This window comes from Macaca fascicularis, chromosome 2 (genome assembly GCF_037993035.2).
Source record: "Macaca fascicularis isolate 582-1 chromosome 2, T2T-MFA8v1.1".
Taxonomy (NCBI): domain Eukaryota; kingdom Metazoa; phylum Chordata; class Mammalia; order Primates; family Cercopithecidae; genus Macaca; species Macaca fascicularis.
In genome coordinates, this window is record NC_088376.1 from 43,745,029 (window position 1) to 43,752,914 (window position 7,886).

The 7,886-nt window shown below is 38.4% G+C and overlaps 1 long non-coding RNA gene across 1 annotated transcript; it reads right to left on the reverse strand.

Annotated features, from left to right (window-relative positions):
* Positions 1-1,907: 1,907 nt before the first annotated feature.
* Positions 1,908-6,559, reverse strand: LOC135969498 (uncharacterized). Its single transcript, XR_010584759.1, has 3 exons — positions 6,438-6,559; positions 5,415-5,465; positions 1,908-2,437 (listed from the first exon to the last, which is right to left on the reverse strand). It is a non-coding gene; the product is annotated as an uncharacterized lncRNA (long non-coding RNA).
* Between the last annotated feature and the right edge of the window lie 1,327 nt (positions 6,560-7,886).

The window sequence follows — 7,886 nt, forward strand, 5'->3', positions numbered from 1 at the left end:
GGAACTTTAAATCTCCACTGTAGAACTCACCATAGTGCCTTTGCTGTGTAATTAATTAACTTTAGGGTTGAATGGCATTGGGGGCTCATTATTAAAACATCTACAGCAGCTCTGTCTAGTATAAAGATAATGAAAGCCAGCTATATATGTCCATATTTTCTAATGGTTTCATTTTCAAAAGTAAAAAGAAACTGGCAATATAAATGAACTATTTTACTTACACCAACATATCCAAAATATTATGATTTCAATATGTAATCAGTATAAAAATTAGAGATATTCTATATTCTTTTTTTACACTAAGTCTTTAAATCTGGTAAATATTTTATACTGACAGCACATCTCAGTTTGAAAAATCTCATGCTAAATTTTCACCAGTAATACTTGATCTGTATTTATATTTCATAAAATTAATGGTTGAAAAAGTAGATTACGTGCCCTTTTCACAAGGTGGCGCCAAAAGCAAAGAAGGAAGCTCCTGCCACTCCTAAAGCAGAAGCCAAAGCAAAGATTTTGAAGGCCAAGAAGGCAGTGTTGAAAGGTGTCAACAACAAAAAACAATATCCGCACGTCACCCACCTTTCTGGTGGCCCAAGACACAGCGACTCCGGAGGCAGCCCAGATATCCTCGGAAGATTGCCCCCAGGAGAAACAAGCTTGACCACTATGCTGTCAAGTTGCCACTGACCACTGAGTCTGCCATGAAGAAGATAGAAAACAACACACTCGTGTTCATTTGGATGTTAAAAACAACAAGCACCAGATCAAACAGGTTGTGTGACATTGATGTGGCCAAGGTCAACACCCTGATTCACCCTGATGGAGAGAAGAAGGCATATGTTCAACTGGCTCCTGATTACAATGCTTTGGATGTTGCCATGTTGCCAAAAAAATTGGGATCATCTAAACTGAGTCCATCTGACTAATTCTAAATATATGTATATCTTTTCACCAGAAAAAAAAAAAAAGTAGATTACATACTCAAAGTATTCTGAACATGCTTAAATATTTTCTAATATATGAAGTTTCAATTTTTAAATGTAAATTTAAATTCATTAATATTAAATAAAATTTAAAATTCAGTTCTTTAGTTGTCATAGCCATATTTCACGGGCTCCATAGCCACATATGGTTAGTGACTACCATATTAGACAGAGTGGCACTAGATAAATTCATGGAAACTGAACTTCCAAGCATTTTTCTCTTTTATTGGTTTCTGTCAACAACAGGATGACAATTAATATTTACAGAGCACTTATTCTATGCCTTTAAGCTCTTCAAGTCACAGGGAACTGTCATAAGAGCAGACATATACAGTCATGTGTCGCTTAACATTAAGAATCCCTTCTGAGAAATGTGTTGTTAGGTGACTTTTGTCATCGTGGAAACATCATAGAGTATATTTACACAAACCTAGATAGTATAGCCTACTAAATACCTAGGCTATATGGTATAACCTATTGTTCCAGGGTCACAAACCTCCACAGCAAGTTACCCTACTGAATACTGTAGGCAATTGTAATACAATAATAAGCATTTGTGTATATAAACATATCTAAACTTGGGAAAGATGCAGAAAAAATACAGTATAAAAGATTTAAAAAGTATGACACCTGGATAGGGCACTTACCAAGAATGGAATTTGTAGGACTGGAGTTGCTCTGGGTGAGTCAGTGAGTGAGTGGTGAGTGAATGTGAGGGCCTAGGACATTACTGTATATTATTGTAGACCCTATAAAGACTGTACACTTAGGCTATTCCAAATTGATTAAAAATATTTTTCTTTCTTCAATAATAAGTTAACCTTAGCTTACTGTAACTGTTTTACTTTATAAACTGTTTAACTTTTAAAACTTTTTAACTGCTGTAATAGCACTTAATTTAAAACACAAACACGTTGTATAGCCATACAAAAATATGTTCTTTCTTTATATCTTTATAAGCATTTTTTTTTTTTTTTTTTTTACTTTTTAACCTTTTTGTTAAAAAATAAGACACAAACACATTAGTCTGGGCTTACAGAAGGTCAGGATCATCAACACCGTTATCTTCCACCTCCACATCGTGTCCCACAGGAAGGTGTTCAGGAGCAACAACATGCACGGAGCTGTCATCTATAAGAATGCCTTCTCACACCTGTAATCCCAGCACTTTGGGAGGCTGAGGAAGGCAGATCACTTGAGGTCAGGAGTTTGAGACCAGCCTGGCCAACATAGTAAAAACCTGTCTCTACTAAAAATACAAAAAAAAAAAAAAAAGAAATGCTAGGCACAGTGGTGCACACCTGTAATCCCAGCTACTCTGGAGACTGAGGTGGGAGAATCACTTGAATTCGGGAAATGGAGGTGAGATCAGCACCAGCCTGGTTGACTGAGCGAGACTCCTCAAAAAAACAAAAACAAAAAAGTGCCTTCTTCCATAATATCTCCTGAAGGACCTGCATGAGGTTGTTTTACAATTAATATTTTTTATAAGTAGAAAAAGCACATTCTAAAATAACAGTAAAAATTAGAGTACAGTAAATACATAACCCAGTAAAATAGCCATTTATTATCATTATCAAGTATTATGTCCTGTACATAATTGTATGTGCTATACTTTTATAGAATTGGCAGAGCTGTGCATTTGTTTACACCAGCATCGCCACAAACATGTGAGTAGTTCATTGTGCTACAATGTTAGGATGGCTACAGGGTCACTAGGTAATAGGAAATTTTCAGCTCCATTATAATCTTATGGAACCATCACAGTATGTATGGTCCATCGTTGACTGAAACGTCATTATGTAGCACATGACTTATATACTCTACCGAGGTAAGAAATTTACATTTTAATCCAAGAATAATGGAAACTCATTGATGAGTTTTAAATCACCAGAATCAAGTAAATCTGGTTTATGCTTTAAAAGGATCACTCTGGGTGGAGTAAGGAAGAGAGTGCGGCAAGAGTGAGAGCAGAGAGACTGGTTAAGTGGCTCTGGCAGTCATCCAGGCTGGAGATGAGGGAGCCTGGGCTAGGGTGGAGACAGTGGAGATGGTGAGAACTGGGTCTCTAAAATCTACTTGGGAAGTGGAGAACATAGTACTTGCATATAGAAGCAGAAGTGAGAGAAAAATCAAAGATGACTCTGAGGTCTTTTCCATGAGCCAGTGGTGAAGTTCCACTTACAGAGATGGGGAAGACAGAAGGCAAGCAGGCTGGAGTGGGAGCAGGAGGGAATCAAAAGTTCAGTTTAAAGAACATCAAGTTTGAGGCACTAAATGGTCATCTCTGGTAGGCAGCTGGATATTCAAACCTGAGGCTCAGCCAGGAGGTTGAGGTTGGAGATGTCAGTTTGGGAGTTTGAGGGCCAATTTTATAGGTCAAGTTGCCTGGGCTAGAGCCCCCAGTTAATCAAATATTAACCTAGGTGTTGCTGTGAAAATATTTTATTGCTATGACTAAAACTCATAATCAGTTGAATTTAAGTAAGGGAGATTATCCTGATTCAATCAATTGCAAGACCTTAAAAGTAGAACTGAGGCTTCCCTGAGAAAGAAGTTGTTTTGCCTATGAACAGCAGTTCATTCCATGCCCAACAGTTACTCTTCCTGACAGCCTGTGCTATGTAAGAATCATATAAGAAATGCCTTGCAATAGATCTCTTAATATATATTCTTGCTTGCTCTCTTTCTCTGGTTGAACCCTATCTGATATAGGAGTCCTTAACAAATACATGATACAGATGGTATCTTATTTCAAGCTTGTCCAACTTGCGGCCTGAGGGCTGCACGCCACACAGAATGGCTTTGAATGCGGCCCAAAAACATTATGAGATTTTGTCGTGATTTTTTTTTTTTTTTTTTTTTTTTTTTAGCTCATCAGCTATTGCCAGGGTTCGTGTTTTCTATTTGTGGCCCAAGACTATTCTTCTTCCAGTGTGTTCCAGGGAAGCCGAAAGATTGGACACCCCTGTCTTATACCATGAGACTGTGTGAGATCTCCCAGAAAAAGAAAAGAGAAGGACCAAGGACACAGCCCAGAGTAAATCAACATTTAGAGGTCAGTTAAAAGAGAAAACAAAACAGAGAAATAGCCAATAGCGTAGTTTTCCCTTCTGAGTGTTTATTAAGTTTGGCAATTCAGAAGTCATTGGCAAACAGCATGAGTGACCATTTTTGTAGAATAGCGAGATCAGAAGCCATATGCCTCATGTGCCTTCATCTTGAATCTTCACAGCAACCCTTAAAGCTAAGCATCATTAACCTCCCGTATTGTTCAATATTATGCGTGGTGTTGAAGACTGAAGCTCTGGAGCCTGAGTGCCTGAATTCAAACCCTGTCCCCTCTGCCTACTGACTGTGTTACCTGGCACATTATTTAACCAGTTGAACCTCAGTTTTCTCATCTGTAAAATGAAGTTACTGATAAACCCTCCTTCATATCATTGCTTTGGGAACTGTATGACTTTTATGTAAAGCCCAGAGAAAGCTCCCTACACAGTAACTATCTACCTTATCACTCCCCTTGTACAGATGAAGGAACCGAGGCTCTCAGAGCTATCTGTAGATCCCAAAATCAATACCAAGGGCAGAAAGATGTCAGCCCTGTTGTTCTCTAGGACTTTACACGCTGAGTTAAAATTTGAAGCATGATTCCCACTCAGGGGCAGCAGCTCAGATTCAGGTTCCTTTGAGAGCAAGAGGTTTCTTCCAGAGGACAAGTAAGCCAAGTGAGCAGCAGGACCCAGTAAACAAAGTAGATGTTTGATTAACTGGTACTCTCAGTTCCTCACATGCCCAGAGACTGAGCTGGTCATTTGCAGATAATATGCACATGCCTTAACTGTATAACATGAGCATCATATCAAGTAGACAAAAAACTATACACCTACATACAGTAACTTGGGGTTTTATCTCATGTTTCTGAACATGGTTATCATCTTCCCAACCTATTCATTCAACTTCTTTAAGTTCTCACTGTCAATCTAAGCAAGAAAGAGGCTCTCTAAGAGGTAATTATTTGGGAATAGAGAATTGCAATAGGAATATGCATGGCATGGTAAACTATGCATGTATTCAGGGAGGGAAAGGAAGACAAGATTTTTCAAGAAAAAATGAGGAAGATTATATAATTGTTCTGAAATAATTATCTTTGGCTACAAAAATCAATAACAAGGGTGAGAACAGTCAGACTGGAGAGGCAGCTGCTGGGCAGATGTCTTCGTAGAAGTAGTTTTTGCAACATGGCCTTTGTGCAAGGTTGCAGTTTTTGTAATTTTTTTGACAGTTTCTGTTACAGGCATACAAGCATGAAAACCCTCACTTCATGGCTTTCCCCAGCAGTATTTGTTAGAGTTTTCTTAACATTACTGACTCCATTTTGATTCTGAAAACTTTCACACCACATTCCTCTTCGGCCTGGCGATTTCTTACCTCTATCAAGGTTATTCATTCTTTGTGAATGTTCCAATTATTTCCAGGATACTAGAAAATAAATTACAGTAGGCAAACATAATTACTATGAATAAACTCTTTAGGAAAGCAATAAGATGTTCTATATCCAGAATCAAAATTATGTTTGCCTATCATGTTTACATCAAGCTAAATCATGTCTACCTTTTACCTATCAAATTCCATTTCTGGGAATTTCTTGGGAGAAAATAACTCAAGAGAAGGAAAGGAAGTAATAGGCATGAAGATATGTTATTCAGTTAGATTTTCATATCTCTGTAGCAATTTGAAAATTATTTTCTCTCTAATGTAAATTTTTTTTATCTAAAACTATGTCTGCACTCATCACGTAACAGAAACTACACAGAAATTACGTATGCAAGGTAAAAGGAAACAACAAAGAACATTGTTTTGGGCCATCTTCTCTCAACGGTAGCTTTATTACCTTACACAATAATTTCATCTCTCTAAGACCCAGTTTTCTCATCTGTTATATGAATATAATAATCAATATCCATTAAGCATTTTCTATCTGCCAGGCACTGTGTGTGCTAAATGCTTTACAGCCCTTATCTCATTTAATCCTTCAGTGATCCTATAAACGACTCTTATCTTCTTTTTCCAGATATGGAAATTGAAGCTCAGAGACATGAAGTGATGTATGCAAGATCACACATTAAAAAGGAGATAGACAGGATTTGTTTTTTGTTGTTATTTTGTTTTGTTTGTTTTCTATTAAAAGCACTTCCCATAAGAGATGGGATTTCAGTTTCTTCCCAGATGATCTGTGAACCAGGGCTCATAATCACCTGGCTATAGCTGATGGTAGTTGTGAAAATTAAAGTTAGGCTGGGCACAGTGGCTCACACCTATAATCCCAGCACTTTGGGAGGACAGGGCAGGCAGATCACCTGAGGTCAGGAGTTCAAGACCAGCCTGGCCAATATGGTGAAACCCCATCTCGACTAAAAATACAAAAAATTAGCTGGGCATGGTGGCAAGTACCTGTAATCCCAGCTACTTGGGAGACTGAGGTGGGAGAATCACTTGAACCCGGGAGGCGGAGGTTGCAACGAGCCGAGATCACACCACTGCATTCCACCCTAGGCGCGACAGAGTAAGACTCCATCTTGAAAAAAATGTAAAAAAATTTTAGCATATTGAACTGCTATATACATATATCTGTTTGCCTCATGGATAACTGGGTAATCCAAAGCACTAGGAATCAGGAGAGAGGATCCCAGAAGGTGCCCAGACGCAGAGGCAGACCAGAAGTTTGGGACCCAGAGAAGAATAATGATGACAATTAATTTATATTAAGTGCTGACTATGTACTAGACACTGTTCTCATTGTTAACTCATTTAATACTTATAACAACTCTATGAAGTAGGCAGTATTATTATTCTCATTTTATAAGTCAGAAAACTAAAGCACAGAGAGACTAAGCAACTTTCATGAGGTTACATAATCATGCAATAAGCTATGTCTGGGAGAAAAATCCTAGGCAATCATGGCTCTGGATCCCACCTGCTTTGTCACCTTGCTTTAGCTGACTCTGAAAGATTGCACCAACATTCTGCCACACAATGTGGTCATTTCATAACTCTTTAAAGATTGTGGGTGAATATTTTCCTGCATTTCTTTGGAAGGTCAATGAATGTTGCCATAGTGTTTATATGATTTTTTTTTTTTTTTTTTTTTTTTGAGACGGAGTTGCTTTTGTCACCCAGGCTGAGTGCAGTGGTGCGATCTCGGCTCACTGCAACCTCCACCTCCTGGGTTCAAGTGATTCTCCTGTCTCAGCCTCCTGAGTAGCTGGGATTACAGGCGTCCACCACCACACCCGGCTCATTTTTGTACTTTTAGTAGAGACAGAGTTTTGCCATGTTGGCCAGGCTGGTCTTGAACTCCTGACCTCAAGTGATCTGCCCACCTCAGCCTCCCAAAGTGTCGGGATTACAGGTGTGAGCCACTGTGCCCGGCCTGATTTCTCTGAAGAATAAACAAGTTTTAATGAGCAAAGGACTTGAACAGACATTTCTCCAAAAAAAAAAAAAAAAAAAACACAAATGGCCAATAATCACATGAAAAGACACCCAATGTTACTAATCATTAGGAAAATGCAAATCAAAATCACCATGCGATACCACCTCACACACATTAGGATATCTATTATTTAAAAGGAAATGCCAAGAGTTGGTGAACATATAGAAAAACTGGAACCTGTGTGCATTGCTGGTGGGAATGTAAAATGTTACAGCCACTGTAGAAAACAGTATGGCAGTTTTTCAACAAAATTAAACATAGAAGTACTACATAATCTGGCAATTCTATTATGGGGTATATATCAAAAAAATATGAACGCAGGAATTTTTTTTCCTTCCCCCCCCAACCAATACACGGTCTTTCTAGTTGCTCAGGCTGGACTGCAGTGGCACCATCATGGCTGACTG